Raw genomic sequence first — 20,790 nt, 5'->3', positions numbered from 1 at the left:
CTCCCAGCTATGGCACTGATGTTATTGTGCGTATGGGAGTCGATGTGAACTATTGTCCTGGGCAATTGGGGGTCAAAGGGGTTGGGTACCAGATGGTAATCGTACCCTAGTGCTCTAGCAAGGCTGTATGTCACCCCTGGGGAAAGATGACGGGTCACGCAACGCACAGGCACCCCAAAAAAGCGAAGTAAGGTGCACGCAACCCCTCCTAGACGACGTGCGTGGAAAAATAAACCTGCACTACGCTGTGGCACCCAGGAACACAAGAATGAACGTATGCGTGTCACATGCAGCCTAGAATGTCTCTGAAGGGGTACGCGACACACGGGGCAAGCACAGATGTTAAATACGTGCGCGACTTACCATCTGCCAGGAACAAAAGCGTGAAAAATATGCGCGTGTGCGCGTTGGCAACACCCCCGCCAAAAGAAGAATTGTACGCTGTCTGAGGAGACAGGACAACAGTAGTAGGGAACGCTGTTTGAGGAAACATGCCCAGGAAAAAGAGGAAAAGAGAAAAAGCTGTCAGAGGTAACAGGGAGTACGAACTGGAAACGCTGTGAAGTAAATCGCGTGTGAACCGACAAGAAGTACAGATATCACCCACTCGCTCTCCACGAAAAGCACGTACAAGGAAATGGCGTTCTACACGTACCTTTTATACACACGTCACAGACGCGCATACGCGATGAGGCCATTTCCACCAATTACGCGCTTTGACACTCGGACGTGTATCTCTTCATTTTTACACGCGCCATTCTCTACGGCCATGCGCGTGACGTCACAGCTGTGCATGGTGGCCTTTGGGCCAATGAAATCGCATATGCAAGCACACGTGGTAAAACTGCACGTCCGAGTGTCATCGCGTGTAATCGGAAGGAAGTGAGCGTACACGCGATTGGCCTGGGTATGTGTATTTCTGGGGTGCGCAGGAAGTTCCACACGCGATTGGTGGAAATCCACGTGTGCTCTGTCATCACGTGTAATGAGGGAAACACCCACGCGCCTCACGTCACAGACGCGCTCACGCGCTAAGGGCCTTTGGTCCAATTAAATCGCATATGCGTGCTGACGTGCATACGCGCTAAGGGCCTTTCCTCGATTTACACGCAGACGTGCAGGATTTTCACGTGCCAAATCACTCCGTATCAAGCTGGTCATGCGGAAGCACACGGAAGACCACGTTCCTGCCCAAAAGGCCGAATTACTGCCCCCCAGAACCCCGAGCAGCCTCCCACGAGCCATCTGCTGCTGCCTGCCTGCCTGCCTGCTGCCACCGTGCCCTGCCATTTGGTGCCTGCACATCAGCCATCTGCAGGGGTCCATTTGCTGTGTCCACCCCTGCTGGAACAGAAGACTCCCGACTGGGATACCATCGCTCCACAGCCCAGCCCCAGGACCCAGTTGCCCACCCACTCCTGCCTCTGGGGTTGCCATGTCGGGCACTGCAACATCTGGCACCACTGGCAACCCCCGGCCAGAGAGGCAGAGGGGCACCAGCTTCACTGCCACCGAAGTTGGTGTCCTGGTGGAGCAAGTCCTGGGGCAGTATGATGCCCTCTTCGGAGGTAAGCGCGCCAACAAGGAAGGACGGACTCGGATCTGGATGGACATCGTGACTGCCATCAACGCAGAGGGGGTGGCAGTCCGCAACTACCAACATGTCAAGAAGCACTGGGATGACTGCAGGTCCAGGACCCTCTTGAAGGCCCGGCGCCTCATGGAGGGGGGCCGGGGCCACATGAGTACCATCCAGATGAGGGTCCTGGAACGCATGTGAGTTCCAAAACAACAGTGTATGTTTCAAGAATCACTTGGACATGTATGCTAATGTCCATAGCATGCGCCATGCCTGTTACCGCATGTGTATTACCTGCCCTGAGCCATGTGTTGTGGAGGGACATGATGGAAGTGATCTTTGACAGTGCCACTCATCTGCTATTGCTTCCTGTCTAGGGGACCATTGTACATTACCCTGATGCTTGTGTTCTATGTCTCCCTCTACACAGCGCCACGTGAAGAAGAGGGCGGAGACGGCTCTGTGGAGCAAAGCGGCGGGGATGCCCCCACGGCTGCAGCGGAAGGGGTGGGTGAGCCCCCACAGGGGCTTGCAATGGCGGAAGACGGGGTGGAGCCATCCAGGTTGGTGGTTTCCACAGAGGAGGAGGAGGCCACTACTGAGGCGCACATGGGGCCTGGTGGGGGCATCCCTGCTGGTGCAAGTGGTGCAGTCCAGGGGCAGGGGCAGGAGGCAGCACAGGTCGCCGTGGAGGAGCCTGTGCATGTCACTGTCCCTGACACTGTGACTGCACCACCACGCACCAGCAGGGATGCCCCATCCCAGGCCCGTCCGCAGATAGGGGGGATGTCCATGTCATCTGACTCCCCTCCACCTGCGGACGAGGGGACCCCTGGCCGTATGGAGAAGGTCCTGATTGGTGTCGCGTGATGAGGTGCGTGCTTCCCGGGAGGAGTATGCACGTCATCACGGATAGCACCGTGCCGATGTGGCCCAGTTGGGATCGGCCATGGTCGGGGGTTTCCTCCATGTGACGGCCAATCTGGCGACCCTCTCCTCCTCTGTGGAGACTATGCACCAGTCGTTCTCCATGCCGTCTTCCGGCCCAGATGCCACCAGGGCCCCCTGTGGACCTGCCCCGACCAATGCAGCCGGCTCGGTGGGGATCCCATCCCTGCCACAGTCGGGAGTCGGAGGTCCAGCAGGGGTGGACACACCAGCAACTGGACCCCAGCAGATGGAGGATGTGACGGCATCATCGGGCAGGGCACGGTGGATTCCATCAGCCTGGATGCCGTTGTGCTGGCACAGGCAGTTGCGTCGGAGGCAGCGGCAGGCTCGACGTGGGAAGCATCATGGCTCGGGGCCATCAACATCAGGGGTGCAGGCATCGGTCGCAGGGCAGGAGATCCCTGGAATGGGAGTGGCTTTCGTGTGGGAGCGGTTGGGCCAGCAGATAGGTGCGGAGCGGCAGCGGGCAGAGGAGGAACGGCTCACAATGGTCAGGGCAGAGGACTCCATGCGGAGGGCGCTGAGGCGGGCTGAGTGCCTCGAGGGTCTTCGCAGGGAGTTGGAGCTGGACACTGCTTTATCCCTGCGAGACCTCGGGCCAGGGAACATGCCCGCCTCCAAGCCATTGAACAGGAGTTCGATGATGCCCTGGCCCATGACAACATCCAGTGAGCCGTTGGACTAATCTGCTGCCCATGTAAATAGTTATGTAGTTAGTGTTAGGTTTCCTTTGTTTTTGCATTTTCTTTGGACCTTTTGGACAATGGGCCACATTTTTGTATATAGTTATTTTTTATTAGGTAGTGTTGTTAGATAGGTTTCATTTCTTTTGTTGGGATCATGGACCCTGGCTTGTTCCCCTGTACATAGTTCACTGTTGGATTTTCTTTTCTTTTTACAATTTACCCATGGAGCAATTGCTTTCAATTATAATTTCCCATTGGATTTTCTTTTGTGGACTGTGACTTTGGACACCATTCCTTTGGATTCTGATTTTTGGTTTTGCATTTTTTCACGGACATGCTTCTTTTTACTTTTTTTACATTCCCATTTCTGTTAGTTTATTTTTTATTCAATTCATGTTTCCTTTAATACATATTTTTTGATCAAACTTCAATGTGTAGTATCATCTCATTGGTTTCATGCATATGATGATATGGGTTGTGAGATTCACTGACACCCATTGGGTGTATGTGAGGGACATGTGTTCATTTCCAAACTTGCAATTGCTGTTCTATCATGTTATTGCCATTTCTGAGTGGGTGGATGCAATACTCGGGTGGGTGTTTTGCATTTGGAGGCTGACCATAGGGACCAGGGATTTAGATTGTGATGACATGTTGGCTGGGGAACATGAGTTGGACATGAGTGGGGGCCTGCTGGCAGGTGCCCCACAGTGCTGGGGGGTGGGGGTGCAGGGGAACATGAGTTGGACATGAGTGGGGGCCTGCTGGCAGGTGCCCCACAGTGCTGGGGGGCGGGGGTGCAGGGGAACATGAGTTGGACATGAGTGGGGGCCTGCTGGCAGGTGCTCCACGGTGCTAGGGGGTGGGGGTGCAGGGGAACATGAGTTGGACATGAGTGGGGCCTGCTGGCAGGTGCCCCACAGTGCTGGGGGGTGGGGGTGCAGGGGAACATGAGTTGGACATGAGTGGGGGCCTGCTGGTAGGTGCCCCACAGTGATGGGGGGTGGGGGTGCAGGGGAACATGAGTTGGACATGAGTGGGGGCCTGCTGGCAGGTGCCCTACAGTGCTGGGGGGTGGGGGTGCAGGGGGACATGAGTTGGACATGAGTGGGGGCCTGGTGGAGGGTGTCATGATCTCTGCTTCCAAAAAGGTCAGGGTTTTCCCAACTCCCTTGGAAGCAGATCCATAACCCAGGTTCCGAGTGCCAACCGGGGCTGGAGCCACTCCCTAGATTCAGAACACTGGAACTCTTCTGGAAGGCAGGAACTCTTTTCTTACCAGGAACTCTTTTCTTACTTAGGCGTGGCTGTGGAAGGAGACACCTAAGCACTACAGGAGGCTATTTAAACCACACCCGGTGGATGAATCTTGCTTTGTGTTATTCTGCAACCTCTGCAGCAGAACGCTCATCGTGTCTTCTGCATCCGGTCCTGGGCCTAAGGAAAAAGGCTTACCATCCTGAATCCAGTCTTCAGCAACACCTATAAAGACAAGAAAGAACAGGTTAGCATTCCGGCATCTGAAAGGCAAAGGCTTACCATCCTGAATCCAGTCTTCAGCAACACCTATAAAGACAAGAAAGAACAGGTTAGCATTCCGGCATCTGAAAGGCAAAGGCTTACCTACTCTTCGTGCGCTCCGGAGGTCTTCACACTGCATTCCGGCATCTGAAAGACAAAGGTTTACCAACTCTTCGCACGCTCCGGAGGCCTTCGGCGCTGCATCCCGCATCTGAAAGACAAAACAAGGTGCGTTTAAAGACATTGGGCAACTTTAATACTCACGTGCCATTACTCCTTTCCACATCTAATCCAGTGGGTATTCCGGCACCCTGCAGCCGCTCCGAACTCGTACCTGCAAAATAAAAAGACAGTTAGAGCGCATACTGAAGCAGGCAACAAGCGCTTACTTACGTGCTTCCAGGCGCTTCTATTCATCACACGGGCTCCATCTTCAACTCACTTCAGCCCGTCATCCGCCATCGCCGGAACCCTGCAAAACAAGAGACATCATTACTAAAGACTTTAAAGACATTTGAATGACTCGAAACTTACCGTTCGTGCAGTAAACGACGGACAGCAGTCCTCTGAAGTCAAGAGGCCTGCGCTACCTATCCAGTGAAGAAACTGGTTACAGCACCCTGCCCCGAGGCAGATGGAGAGCTCGGCATTCACTTACCTAAGGTGAGAGCGTTAACCTTTGGGGGTCTACAGGAGAGGAGAAGAGGAAAGAGATAGGGACACCCCAATAACCCCAGTTCATTAACCCCATATTTTCTATCTGCAGACATCATACTCTACACGTCAGGCATACAGTGCACAGAGGTCCAGCCCAAAGAGCCAACCGGGTGCTACACATCACCTTTGAAGATACGGTAGTCGCCCAGTCAAGACCGGCGCCTCTGCGAGAATCAGGTGAGCGTTACAGAACACAAAGCCTACCGCAAAACTCTCGCCCAGGCGCTATGGAAACCTCGGATACTGACCCCCTAGCCCGGTTACTTGGGGAACTAAGGGCAGAAGTGCATGCAGCTCGTCAGGAAACGAATGCTCTAAGAAGGGAACTAATTATTTCCAAGGAGAGAACAGACAATCTTGCTAGACAAGTGCTACAGTCACAAGCCGGACAGACCCCGTTACCCGCATCAGGGGCAAATCTTCCTTCAACATCCTCTATGAATCCAGTGCAGATCAACCTACCTGGGAATATACCTCTGGCTCCGCCCGAACGATTTTCTGGTGACCCAAAGAGGTTTGCAGTATTTATCAATCAGTGCCGGTTGCACTTCTTATGCCGGCCAGCAGCCTTTCCAACTGATCAAGCAAAAGTAGCTTTTGTACTTTCGTACCTTAGTGGCAATGCGGCAGACTGGTCGATCCCTCTAGTTAATCAAGATGATCCGGTTCTCCATGATTTTCAAGCCTTTCAGCTTAGTATGGAAAAACTGTTTGCAAGACATTCACAGGGGCAGGCCTTGGACAATGAGCTTCTTTCGTTGCGACAGGGTAATCAAGACCTTTTGGCTTATATTGCATCTTTCAATAGACTAATAGTGGAAACTCAATGGCCTGAGGATAAAAGGATTACGCTGTTTTATAGAGGTCTACGTGGAGAGCTCAAAGACGTTTTAGCCCAAGTAGTGAATCCCCCACAAGACTGTTCGGATTATATAGACTTGGTCGTTCAAATAGATCACAGGCTGCAGAACAGGAAGGCCGATCGTTCCAAGTTTGATGCTCGAGTATTTTCCAAACCGCCAACTCCTTCCAAAGGAGTAGACTCCGGGGAACCCATGCAAATAGGGGGTCTGAAAGGTCCTCTAACACAAAGGGAGCGGGAAAGGAGGAAACAGTTGCAATTATGCCTATATTGCGGAAACTCAGGGCACTTTCTTCGAGACTGTCCGGTGAAACCTGCCAAGAAGGCAGTAGGAGCTGCAGTTACCAAAGTTACAAACTCTGAGCAGGGAAACGACCTCGCCCGACAAGAATAGAGGTCCTCTTGCCGAGCGTGAAAACCAGTTCCGTGACCTCGCATTTCGTGATACCTATGGTCCTCATTAGCCCTGATAATCCGGATCGATTACATGCAATTGAAGCTTACGTCGACAGCGGTGCCATCGGCAATTATGTGGATCATGAAATGGTTTTGAGGATGAATCTAACTCTTTGTCCCAAGGCTGTAAAGGACGTCATTACTACGGTGGATGGTACGGAGATAGCCTCCGGGCCAGTAACGCATACCACTCAAGAGGTGACGCTAGTAAGTCAAGATGGACACCATGAGAAGATCGTGTTCGATGTGATCAAGGCCCCTCAGTTTCAGATTATTCTAGGAATACCTTGGTTAGAGAAACACAATCCTCTGATCGATTGGCGAGCAAGAATGGTCCAGTTTCCAGAATGTGTCTCTACTTGTCACCCTCCACCTGGTGTTGCACTGGCCGCAATTTCTTCAGAGACTCCCCAGTTACCTCCCGAATACCTAGAATACCAAGATGTTTTCCGGAAGGATCAGGCTAACTCTCTACCTCCTCATAGGTCTTATGACTGCCAGATAGACCTGATACCTGGATCTACTCCTCCTTGTAGTAGAATTTATGCCCTCACCGAGCCTGAGAACCTTCACCTTCGACAATACCTGGATCAATACCTGGCAAATGGGTTTATTCGTCCTTCCAAGTCCCCTGCTTCTTCAGCTTTGTTCTTCGTTCCAAAAAAGGAAGGAGACCTTAGAACTTGTATCGATTATCGCTCCCTGAACCAGATCACCGTTAAGAATAGATATCCGTTACCTTTGATCCCTGAACTCCTGGACCAAGTCAGAAAAGCATGCATATATACAAAGCTGGATGTTAGAGGAGCTTACCACTTGGTACGAGTAAAAGAGGGCGATGAATGGAAGACCGCCTTCCGCACCAAGTATGGGCTATTTGAATATCAGGTCATGCCCTTCGGACTTTGCAATGCCCCGGCCGCCTTTCAATATTTTATGAACGATGTCCTCAGAGAGCTCATAGATGTATGTGTTGTTGTTTACATTGACGACATCCTCGTTTATTCTTCATCGGAATCTGAACATCGGAAACACGTGAAAATGGTCCTCGAAAGATTGCGTCAACACAAACTTTTCGCTAAGTTGGAAAAATGTGTTTTCAACGTGACTGAAGTTGAATTCTTGGGATTCATATTATCACCTGGCGGAGTGCGTATGGATTCAAAGAAGGTCGATGCAGTTCTCAAATGGCCATCACCATCCTCCGTAAAAGGTGTGCAAAGCATGTTAGGCTTCGCTAACTTTTACCGCAGGTTTATCCCCGAATTCTCTCGAATAGTCCAGCCCATCACTGCCTTGTTAAAGAAAAACAAACGTTTTGAATGGTCTACCGAGGCGGAACAAGCTTTCCAGGATTTGAAGACTAAATTTATCTCTGCACCAATCTTAAAACACCCTCGCCCCGAACTCCCCTACATCGTGGAAACTGATGCTTCAAGCCTTGCCATGGGGGCAGTTCTATCACAAAAGGACCCGGTAACCAATCAGTTGCATCCCGTGGCATTTTGGTCCCGCAAATTCTCGCCTCCTGAAATCAATTACACGATTACTGACAAGGAACTTCTGGCTATCAAGTCTGCCTTTAAGGCTTGGCGGCATTATCTGCTGGGGGCCCGACACACCGTTACTGTGATTACGGATCACCGAAACCTGCAATATTTGAAGACCGCAAAAGCCCAATCCTCTAGACAACTCCGTTGGGCATTATTCTTTGCCGAGTTTGACTTCATAATTACCTATCGACCTGGTACAAAGAACGGTAAAGCCGATGCCCTTTCTCGGATGGGAGTGGAAGAACACTTGGTCAACCCTAAACCTGTACAAATCATTCCCGAACAAAGAATTCTGGGTGTAATCGCCACAGAATCCATAGAGGAAGTTAAGGATAAAGCCAGGCAACTTGTAACTCCAGCAGACATACAGAATTGGCATCTGCAGGGAAAGGACTTTGCAGTAAAGGACAACTTATTGTATTTCCAAGAACGATTATACCTACCCAGCACAGATTTACAGAAAAAAGTAATCTCTTGTTATCACGACTCTTTAATGGAAGGTCATCCCGGTATAGCCAAGACCTCAGAAAAGATCAAGCGCTACTTCTGGTGGCCGTCTTGGAAAAAAGATATCAGAGACTTTATAATGTCCTGTGGAGTATGCGCCCAAAACAAGAGTCAAAAGGAAAGACCAGCAGGCCTCTTACGCCCTATTGACATCCCACCTCGCCCTTGGCATACGCTTTCTATGGACTTCATCACCGATCTACCTCCATGCTCCGGATACAATACGATTCTAGTAATCGTGGACTTATTCTCCAAGATGGCGCATTTCATTCCGCTCAAAGGCTTGCCAACAGCAGCAACTCTGGCCCGAGAATTTCTCGAAAACATCGTCCGACTGCACGGTTTTCCTTCGGTTCTAATTTCGGATCGAGGTAGTCAATTTATTTCTCATTTTTGGCGAAGTTGCTGTCGGTTGGCTCAAATTGATGTGAGACTATCGACCAGTCACCACCCTCAGACCGACGGACAAACCGAGAGGACCAATCAAACTCTGGAACAGTATTTACGCTGCATGCTGCAACAAACTGAAAAAACTTGGAAAGATATCCTTTGGATAGCCGAGTATGCCTACAATAACTCTGTCCATTCGGGAACTGGGAAAACCCCGTTTTTTCTTTTGTACGGCAGTCACCCTCGAACCTCGGAGTTGGATCCCCTCCAAGATCTTGAAACACCAGCAGTAGACTACCTGCATTCTACAATCACCCAAGCCTTTAAGGAAGCTGTTTCTCACCTTCAAAGGGCTAAAGAACAATACAAGAAAGGAGCAGATCAACATCGGAAGGAAGCCCCTCACTATCAAGTAGGGGATCAAGTCTGGTTATCCACCAAATATCTATCTCTAAAAGGGCCACGCACATTCAACCCAAGATACCTTGGTCCCTATTCCATCACTACCATAGTAAACCCAGTAGCGGTCAAGTTGGACTTGCCCCCGCACATGAAGATACATCCGGTCTTCCACGTCTCTCTATTAAAACCCGTGCAACCTCAAACCCGACTAACCAAATCTCCAAAACCTATCCTAGTGGATGGAGAACTCGAGTTTGAAGTCAAAAGCATTCTGGACTCCAAGATCTCCAAATCTAAACTATTCTACCTAATTGACTGGAAAGGCTACGGCCCCCAAGAGAGATCCTGGGAACCTGCTGAATATGTCCACGCTCCTCGCCTAATCAAAAGATTTCACCAAACATTTCCTGACAAGCCAAAATCCCCGGAGAAGCCCGGTTTGGGAGGGGCCTTGAGGGGGGGTACTGTCATGATCTCTGCTTCCAAAAGGTCAGGGTTTTCCCAACTCCCTTGGAAGCAGATCCATAACCCAGGTTCCGAGTGCCAACCGGGGCTGGAGCCACTCCCTAGATTCAGAACACTGGAACTCTTCTGGAAGGCAGGAACTCTTTTCTTACCAGGAACTCTTTTCTTACTTAGGCGTGGCTGTGGAAGGAGACACACTAAGCACTACAGGAGGCTATTTAAACCACACCCGGTGGATGAATCTTGCTTTGTGTTATTCTGCAACCTCTGCAGCAGAACGCTCATCGTGTCTTCTGCATCCGGTCCTGGGCCTAAGGAAAAAGGCTTACCATCCTGAATCCAGTCTTCAGCAACACCTATAAAGACAAGAAAGAACAGGTTAGCATTCCGGCATCTGAAAGGCAAAGGCTTACCATCCTGAATCCAGTCTTCAGCAACACCTATAAAGACAAGAAAGAACAGGTTAGCATTCCGGCATCTGAAAGGCAAAGGCTTACCTACTCTTCGTGCGCTCCGGAGGTCTTCACACTGCATTCCGGCATCTGAAAGACAAAAGTTTACCAACTCTTCGCACGCTCCGGAGGCCTTCGGCGCTGCATCCCGCATCTGAAAGACAAAACAAGGTGCGTTTAAAGACATTGGGGAACTTTAATACTCACGTGCCATTACTCCTTTCCACATCTAATCCAGTGGGTATTCCGGCACCCTGCAGCCGCTCCGAACTCGTACCTGCAAAATAAAAAGACAGTTAGAGCGCATACTGAAGCAGGCAACAAGCGCTTACTTACGTGCTTCCAGGCGCTTCTATTCATCACACGGGCTCCATGTTCAACTCACTTCAGCCCGTCATCCGCCATCGCCGGAACCCTGCAAAACAAGAGACATCATTACTAAAGACTTTAAAGACATTTGAATGACTCGAAACTTACCGTTCGTGCAGTAAACGACGGACAGCAGTCCTCTGAAGTCAAGAGGCCTGCGCTACCTATCCAGTGAAGAAATTGGTTACAGCACCCTGCCCCGAGGCAGATGGAGAGCTCGGCATTCACTTACCTAAGGTGAGAGCATTAACCTTTGGGGGTCTACAGGAGAGGAGAAGAGGAAAGAGATAGGGACACCCCAATAACCCCAGTTCATTAACCCCATATTTTCTATCTGCAGACATCTTACTCTACACGTCAGGCATACAGTGCACAGAGGTCCAGCCCAAAGAGCCAACCGGGTGCTACACATCACCTTTGAAGATACGGTAGTCGCCCAGTCAAGACCGCCGCCTCTGCGAGAATCAGGTGAGCGTTACAGAGGGTGCCCCTGCACTGCTGGGGGTTGGGGGTAATAGGGGACATGAGTGGGGGCCTGGTGGAGGCTGCCCCAGGTGGCTGGGGGGTGGGGATGGTGGGAGACATGAGTGGATGCCTGGTGGAGGCTGCCCCTGGTGGCTGGGGGGTGGGAGTGGTGGGCGACATGAGTGGGGGCTTGGTGGAGGGTGCCCCTGACTGCTGGGGGGTAGGGGGTGCAGGGAGACAGGAGTGGGGGCCTGGTGGAGGGTGCCCCTGACTGCTGGGGGGTGGGGGTGCAGGGAGACAGGAGTGGGGGCCTGGTGGAGGCTGCCCCTGCACTGCTGGGGGGTAGGGGGTGCAGGGAGACATGAGTGGGGGCCTGGTGGAGGCTTCCCCTGCACTGCTGGGGGGTGGGGGTGCAGGGAGACATGGGTGGGGCCCTGGTGGAGGCTGCCCCTGCACTGCTGGGGGGTGGGGTGCAGGGAACATGGGTGGGGCCCTGGTGGAGGCTGCCCCTGCACTGCTGTGGGGTGGGGGTGGTGGGAGACATGAGTGGGGGCCTGGTGGAGGCTGCCCCTGGTGGCTGGGGGGTGGGGGTGGTGGGAGACATGGGTGGGGGCCTGGTGGAGGCTGCCCCTGCACTGCTGGGGGGTGGGGGTAATAGGGGACATGAGTGGGGGCCTGGTGGAGGCTGCCCCTGGTGGCTGGGGGTGGTGAGAGACATGAGTGGGGGCCTGGTGGAGGCTGCCCCTGCACTGCTGGGGGGTGGGGGTAATAGGGGACATGAGTGGGGGCCTGGTGGAGGCTGCCCCTGCACTGCTGGGGGGTGGGGGTGGTGGGAGACAGGAGTGGGAGCCTGGTGGAGGGTGCCCCTGACTGCTGGGAGGTAGGGGGTGCAGGGAGACATGAGTGGGGGCCTGCCTGGTGGAGGCTGCCCCTGGTGGCTGGGGGGTGGGGGTGGTGGGAGACATGGGTGGGGGCCTGGTGGAGGCTGCCCCTGCACTGCTGGGGGGTGGGGGTAATAGGGGACATGAGTGGGGGCCTGGTGGAGGCTGCCCCTGGTGGCTGGGGGGTGGGGGTGGTGGTAGACATGAGTGGGGGCCTGGTGGAGTCTGCCCCTGGTGGCTGGTGGGTGGGGGTGCAGGGGAACATGAGTTGGACATGAGTGGGGGCCTGCTGGCAGGTGCCCCACAGTGCTGGGGGTGGGGGTGGTGGGAGACATGAGTGGGGGCCTGGTGGAGGCTGCCCCTGCACTGCTGGGGGGTGGGGGTGGTGGGAGACAGGAGTGGGAGCCTGGTGGAGGGTGCCCCTGACTGCTGGGGAGTAGGGGGTGCAGGGAGACATGAGTGGGGGCCTGGTGGAGGCTGCCCCTGGTGGCTGGGGGGTGGGGGTGGTGGGAGACATGGGTGGGGGCCTGGTGGAGGCTGCCCCTGCACTGCTGGGGGGTGGGGGTAATAGGGGACATGAGTGGGGGCCTGGCGGAGGCTGCCCCTGGTGGCTGGGGGGTGGGGGTGGTGGTAGACATGAGTGGGGGCCTGGTGGAGGCTGCCCCTGGTGGCTGGGGGGTGGGGGTGCAGGGGAACATGAGTTGGACATGAGTGGGGGCCTGCTGGCAGGTGCCCCACAGTGCTGGGGGTGGGGGTGCAGGGGAACATGAGTTGGACATGAGTGGGGGCCTGGTGGAGGGTGCCCCTGCACTGCTGGGGGTTGGGGGTAATAGGGGACATGAGTGGGGGCCTGGTGGAGGCTGCCCCTGGTGGCTGGGGGGTGGGGGTGGTGGGAGACATGAGTGGGGGCCTGGTGGAGGCTGCCCCTGCATTGCTGGGGGGTGGGGTGGTGGGAGACAGGAGTGGGAGCCTGGTTGAGGGTGCCCCTGCACTGCTGGGGGTGGGGGTGCAGGGAGACATTGGTGGGACCCTGGTGGAGGCTGCCCCTGTACTGCTGAGGGGTGAGAGTGCAGGGAGACATGTGTGGGGCCCTGGTGGAGACTGCTCCTGCACTGCTGGGGGGTGGGGGTGCAGGGAGACATGGGTGGGGCCCTGGTGGAGGCTGCCCCTGCACTGCTGGGGGGTGGGGGTGGTGGGAGACATGAGTGCGGGCCTGGTGGAGGCTGCCCCTGGTGGCTGGGGGGTGGGGGTGGTGGGAGACATGGGTGGGGGCCTGGTGGAGGCTGCCCCTGCACTGCTGGGGGGTGGGGGTAATAGGGGACATGAGTGGGGGCCTGGTGGAGGCTGCCCCTGCACTGCTGGGGGCTGGGGTGGTGGGAGACAGGAGTGGGAGCCTGGTGGAGGGTGCCCCTGACTGCTGGGGGTTAGGGGGTGCAGGGAGACATGAGTGGGGGCCTGGTGGAGGCTGCCCCTGCACTGCTGGGGGGTGGGGGTGGTGGGAGACATGAGTGGGAGCCTGGTGGAGGCTGCCCCTGGTGGCTGGGGGGTGGGGGTGGTGGGAGACATGAGTGGGGGCCTGGTGGAGGGTGCCCCTGACTGCTGGGGGGTAGGGGGTGCAGGGAGACAGGAGTGGGGGCCTGGTGGAGGGTGCCCCTGACTGCTGGGGTGTGGGGGTGCAGGGAGACATGGGTGGGGCCCTGCTGGAGGCTACCCCTGCACTGCTGGGGGGTGGGGGTGCAGGGAGACATGGGTGGGGCCTTGGTGGAGGCTGCCCCTGCACTGCTGGGGGGTGGGGTGGTGGGAGACATGAGTGGGGGCCTGGTGGAGGCTGCCCCTGGTGGCTGGGGGGTGGGGGTGGTGGGAGACATGAGTGGGGGCCTGGTGGAGGCTGCCCCTGCAATGCTGGGGGGTGGGGGTAATAGGGGACATGAGTGGGGGCCTGGTGGAGGCTGCCCCTGGTGGCTGGGGGGTGGGGGTGGTGGGAGACATGAGTGGGGGCCTGGTGGAGGCTACCCCTGCACTGCTGAGGGGTGGGGGTGGTGGGAGACAGGAGTGGGAGCCTGGTGGAGGGTGCCCCTGACTGCTGGGTGGTAGGGGGTGCAGGGAGACATGAGTGGGGGCCTGGTGGAGGCTGCCCCTGGTGGTTGGGGGGTGGGGGTAGTGGGAGACATGTGTGGGGGCCTGGTGGGGGCTGCCCCTGCACTGCTGGGGGGTGGGGGTAATAGGGGACATGTGTTGGGGCCTGGAGGAGGCTGCCCGTGGTGGCTGGGGGGTGGGGGTGGTGGTAGACATGAGTGGGGTGGTGGAGGCTGCCCCTGGTGGCTGGGGGGTGGGGGTGCTGGGAGACAGGAGTGGGAGCCTGGTGGAGGGTGCCCCTGACTGCTGGGGGGTAGGGGTGCAGGGAGACAGGAGTGGGGGCCTGGTGGAGGGTGCCCCTGACTGCTGGGGGTGGGGGTGCAGGGAGACAGGAGTGGGGGCCTGGTGGAGGGTGCCCCTGACTGCTGGGGGGTAGGGGGTGCAGGGAGACAGGAGTGGGGGCCTGGCGGAGGGTGGCCCTGACTGCTGGGGGGTGGGGGTGCAGGGAGACAGGAGTGGGGGCCTGGTGGAGGGTGCCCCTGACTGCTGGGGCATAGGGGGTGCAGGGAGACAGGAGTGGGGGCCTGGTGGAGGGTGTCTCTGACTGCTGGGGGGTGGGGGTGCTGGGAGACATGCATTGTTGATCAGTAGTGCAAGGTGACATGTGGGTTGGCTGGGGGGCATGCCCATGGTGGATGGGCTGCCTGCGGGACATGAGCAGGGGTGCAGGGTAGTCCCCCGTGGTGTGGGCTGCCTGCAGGGGCCGTGGAGGTTGTAGAGCGAACACCTAGGAGGACCCACACGGCCAATTCACGTGTAGTACTCCCCAGAACCCCTGAAATACACGTACCCTGCTGAAATAGCGTGTGGAACTTACCGCACACCCCTGAAATACACGTACCCTGCTGAAATCGCGTGTGGAATTTCCCACGGACCCCTGGAATACACGTACCTTGCTCGCACGGGGACAATCGCGTGTGGAACTTCCCGCGCACCCCTGAAATACACGTACCCTGATGGAATCGCGTGTGGAACTTCCCGCAATCGCGTGTGGAACTTCCCGCGCACCCCTGAAATACACGAACCCTGCTGAAATCGCGTGTCGAACTTCCTGCGCACCCCTGAAATACACGTACCCTGCTGAAATTGCGTGTGGAACTTCCCGCGCACCCCTGAAATACACGTACCCTGCTCGCATGGGGCCAATCGCGTGTGGAACTTCCCGCGCACCCCTGAAATACACGTACCCTGCTCGCACGGTGCCAATCGCGTGTGGAACTTCCCGCGCACCCGTGAAATACACGTACCCTGCTCGCACGGGGCCAATCACGTGTGGAACTTCCCGCGCACCCCTGAAATACATGTACCCTGCTGAAATCACGTGTGGAACTTCACGCGCACCCCTGTAATACACGTACCCTGCTGGAATCGCGTGTGATACTTCCCACGCACCCCTGAAATACACGTACCCTGCTGATTTTGCGTGTGATACTTCCCACGCACCCCTAATGCACACGTACACAGGACAATCGCGTGTGGAACTTCCCGCGAACCACTGAAATACACGTTCCCTGCTTGGCGTTTGCTGTTTGCCAGCCCTGTGAACTGGTCCAGGGTTAGCGCAGCCCTTTGCAATTATTTGGGGATTTTGAAGGCTTTTCCTTGCGTGAGGGCGTTCTTGGGGGCGTAACTGGCTCTGCTGCAGGGTGTCGCTGCGCCACGCTGCGCCACGGCTGGTTTTGGATGCGAAAATCCATGAATACGCTGTGCGCGGAAATCGATTTTAGCGCATGCGGCTGGCGCAGACATTCGCACGGGCACGCTGTGCGCCAGTCGCGTGCGCCACTTTTGTGCGAATTTCTATGAATTACCCTGAAAGTCCCTTAAACACAAAAAGATAAAATAAATGGGTACAGTCAGGAGGCAGTGACAGAGAAGTTAAAAAGTTGATTGTTATAATGGCACATAAACACTGTAATATATGTATATATATATATATAAAATATAGATAATGCAAACACATATTATATTAAAAAATAAATAAATAAATAAATACATAAATAAATAAAAAGAGTTTATGGGATTGGTGTGCAGAATGAAAATGCATTGAAGTGTACAGCACTACTGCACAGGATCAATGTGTAGTAGTGCTGTACTCTGTGCTGTAACACGCCAAATATCCTTACACTCCACACATAATAGAACACAAATAATCAAGAACCAGCACATGTTGCATGCAATTAAATCAGCATTTCTTTAATGGCATGATTGGTTTACTGTCATAACCTGAAATCTGGCTAACAGTTTAAGCGAATTGCAAATCACTTCAAAAACAAAATCATAAAACATACACAAAGTCATCAACAATATGCCTAAGGACACAAGCAACACATTCTCCAATGAGCCATCTCCAGAAGCATCCAAAAAACGTAACTATTTCACACCAATTTCAGCAGAAGACTTCACTAAACTAGTAAAGGAACGGAGCATATCTGGATTGCCAGTAGACCCTACCAGGCATGTAAGAGATCTTTTGCAGTAAAGAGATAACTCAAGAATATTTCCACAATCTCATGATCCATTCGCAGGCAACAGGAACAGTACTGAGGAGTTTCTAAGCAGCACACATTAGCCCACTTCTCAAAGATCCCTGGGGAAACACAATCAACCCAACCAACTACGGGCCTATTTCAAACATCGCTTAATCTGTGTAGCACCCAGAGACCTATGCATGTGGGCAAATCCTGCCACATATATAAACCAACCATTTTTTGACCAGGCACAAGTCGGCTGCAGACTCATGAGAAGAATGGAATCAGCACCACTCTCCATCAAGGACGACCTGAAAATGAAAAGTACTAGACTTTTCAGCTGCCTTTGACAGAGTTGACCCCGAATTGCTCATCAAAAGAATCCAAGAAATAGGGATAAGCAACACTGGCACTATTACGAATAAAGTCTTCCTGACACAAAGAATGAAAACCACCTGGGTACCTCCCTTCAGCTCAGAACCATGCACACAAACCTGTGAGGTACTGTAAAGCTCATCCCTCTCGCCACTACTCTTCAACATTTACATGACCCCATTTACGAAACACATCAAAAGACATGACATGAGGCCTCATTATGAGTCTGCCAATCTGGAACTATGTGTGCCGGCACCCTTTCCGGACCTGCAGACTACAACTCTGCTTTCCGAGGCCTCACGGAAGCACCAACACCGTTAGCAATGGTGCTGGTGCTTCCAAGTCCCCATTCCCATGGAGTCCTATGCGACTCCACGGGAATGGAGACTAACATTTTCCGGCCCCTGACTTCCTGATCCGCTGGGACGTGTAATGTCCCGGTGGCACCGGGAAGTCAGGCACTGTAAACAGTGTTACAGGGTTGGCAGCAACCCGCTGGTGGCACTGGTGGGTTTACCACCAACCTCATAATGAGGCCCATGGACTCATCTACTATAACTATGCAAATGACACACAAATCATCCACAGAATCAACACAATCGGAGAGATAGACCAAACCCTTGCCAACTGCCAGACACAAATACATTGATGGATGAGGCGCAACATCCTTTATCTCAACCCTAATGTGAGCAAAGGCCACACTCTGATAGAATTGTGCATGTTAGCAATGCTGCACTTAGATGGAATGTGGATGTTGGCAAATGCCACACTTGGATAGAGCTGTGGCTGTTAGCAGATCCCACACTTTGATAGAATTGTGAGTGTTGGCAATACCAGACTTGGATGGAACTAAGATTGTTGGCAGGTCCTACACTTTGGGGGAATCGTGTGTGTTAGCAATGAACACTTAGATATAAATGTGATTGTTAGCAAATCCCACAATTAGATAAAGTGTGAATGTTGGCAATGCCACACTTGATAGAATTGTGAGTGTTGGCGGGTGCCACACTTGGCTGGAGTTGTGGACATTGTCCTGCGCTGGACCCACGTATAACTGTGGATGATGGCAATGGCTACAATTGGATGGAATTTGTGAACACTTCCTTGCGTCGCATCTGGACAGAATTGTGAATGTTGCCTTGTGTTGCATCTGGACAGATTCACAAGTGTTAGCATGCGCTACACTCGAACGGAGTGGTGAACCTTAGCCTGCACTGGACCCAATTAGAACTGTGAATGATAACTATGGCCACACCTAGATAGAAATTATGAACACTAACCCGTGCCGCATCTAGACATGATTGAAAATGTTGCCTTAGATCACATCTAGATAGATTTGTGATTGTTAGCAAGTGCCACACTTAGATAGAAATCTAAACACTAACCTCTGTCGTATCCACACAGAATTGTGGATGTTAGAAAGTGCCACATTTATTTAGAATTGTGATCAATGCCTGCATCTCACCCATTACACAGGACTCTCAAATCTAGGTATAAACACCCCTCTGTCTATTGTATGGTTAAGGGCAATATATTGGGAAACCTAGACCTCTCTCCCACTTTGCGGGACTCTCAAATCTAGGTGTAACTTCCATCTCTGTCTACTATATGGTGAAACGTGAAACGTAATGTATTATGAAACCTAAGCCTCTCCACGACTTTGCAGGACACTCAAATCTAGGTGTGACCTACATCTTTGTCTATTGTATGGTGAAATGTAGTGTATTGTGAGACCTGGGCCTCTCCCCCACCATGCAGGATCCTCAAATCTAGGCATTTAGCCATATTGCAAAGGACAGCTGCGAGACATATAACCCACTAACCAAAAAGCTCAAAGTTTCTGCATACTTAACTCACACAAAAACTCACACAACCACCTCTCACACAGCAAGCTGCAGGGACTTCACCACACCACAACACCAAACAAACAAACAACACTTAAGCCGCACCAACAGCGCACAAGGACTGACATCGATCTCTCACTATCCTACTCCATCTTAACCTTACTAACCCACCCCGCTTTCTCATTTGCAGATCCGTCTGAGCGCCTGGGGACCAATTCCGTTGGTGACGGTGCACAGTAAAAATACCTTTATCATTAACATTAACATGATTCTGATGGTGTCATCACTTTTCCAGCGGTGACCTCTCTCCATGAGGCATGGGGACAGCAGCCACTACCTGATCCTAACCCTGGGGGTGGCAATATGAGGGAGGATCACATGGTGGGTGGCAACCCTCAGAGGAGTGACATGACATCATCAGATGAGACATGGTATTCCCCTTTTTTTTAGGATACCGTATCCATTCCCCATGACTTAATGGCATATTGTCATACCTCACCTCACCCACCTTGCAAGGTTACTGAAAACACTTTCCAATACTGTGTGCACAAGTCATAAAAACCTGACTTACCTTTCAAAACTACTGAATACAGTTTTCATACAAGTCATCAAACACATATTTCCTTCTTCCTAAATATGAAAATACTGGTATGAAGAAGATGAGCCGAGTAATGAAGATAAATTTAGGCCAATAGCACAAGCTGCACTATAGTTGTTGCAGGAGAAGGCAGGCTGCTGGGAGATTTAAACCGGCAGTCCATCTGACAGGGAGATGCTGGCTGGAGAACTTTAGTCCTCTTGACATCGACCGAGGAACTTCAGGGCTGGTGTGAGGTCAGTGGAGCCAATAGGCTCACCGAAGGAACTGAGGGAAGCTGGCTGCAGGGGACGGTATGCTGTGAGGACGACAGAAGCAGATGAAAAGCTTTGGAGCCTTTGCTGGTACCGAAAGGCAGCCTCTGTCTCGCCTGACCCAGAGAGATGATACTGAATGGAAGAGCAGGAGCCACGAGAGGCACAGAAGCTGCTAAGTAGAGTCAGTAAGAGGGAACGGAATGCCGAAGAGATGCAGGCTTAATGTGGAAGACCCTATACATGCCATCAAGAGTCGGTGAGCCCACCCAAGGGAAGTCGGAAAACTGGGGCATATTGGCAACCCTGCAAAAGCAAATAACATTGAATGAAGTATATGAGAAAGAGTGGGCAAGTGAACATTACTTAAAGAGACTGAACAAAGGAAATATAACACACTGTCAAGTTTATAAGCGTATGCTGTTTACCTATAAGGAAAGCCCTGGCAGGACAGTATACCAGACAGAGTCAAGACAGAACAGACTAAACATAAGAGACTATCAAATGTGTAGGTGCGCGCAGTGCACATATGAGAAAAGCCCTGGCAGAAGAGTATACCGGGCAGATCCAAGTCATTTGAATATACATAGGTGAAAAGCCCAGGCAGGAGAGTATACCAGGCAGATTCAAATTACAAGAGAAAAGCACTGGCGGGAGATTATACCAGGCAGACTCAAGTTACAAGAAAAAAGCCCTGGCAGGAGAGTATACCGGGAAGATTCAAGTCACAAGAGAGTACATATGAGAAAAGCCCTTGCAGAAGAGTATACCAAGCAGATGCAGGTTGCAAAAATATTCATATAGGAAAGTCCTTGTGAAAAAGCATACCAAGCAAGGTCAAGTTGAACAGTGTGTA

The sequence above is a fragment of the Ambystoma mexicanum genome, chromosome 3p (genome assembly GCF_040938575.1).
Source record: "Ambystoma mexicanum isolate Mex_15411 chromosome 3p, UKY_AmexF1_1, whole genome shotgun sequence".
Taxonomy (NCBI): Eukaryota; Metazoa; Chordata; class Amphibia; order Caudata; family Ambystomatidae; genus Ambystoma; species Ambystoma mexicanum.
The sequence above is the reverse complement of the archived record's forward strand: the minus strand, read 5'-3'. Positions refer to the sequence as shown.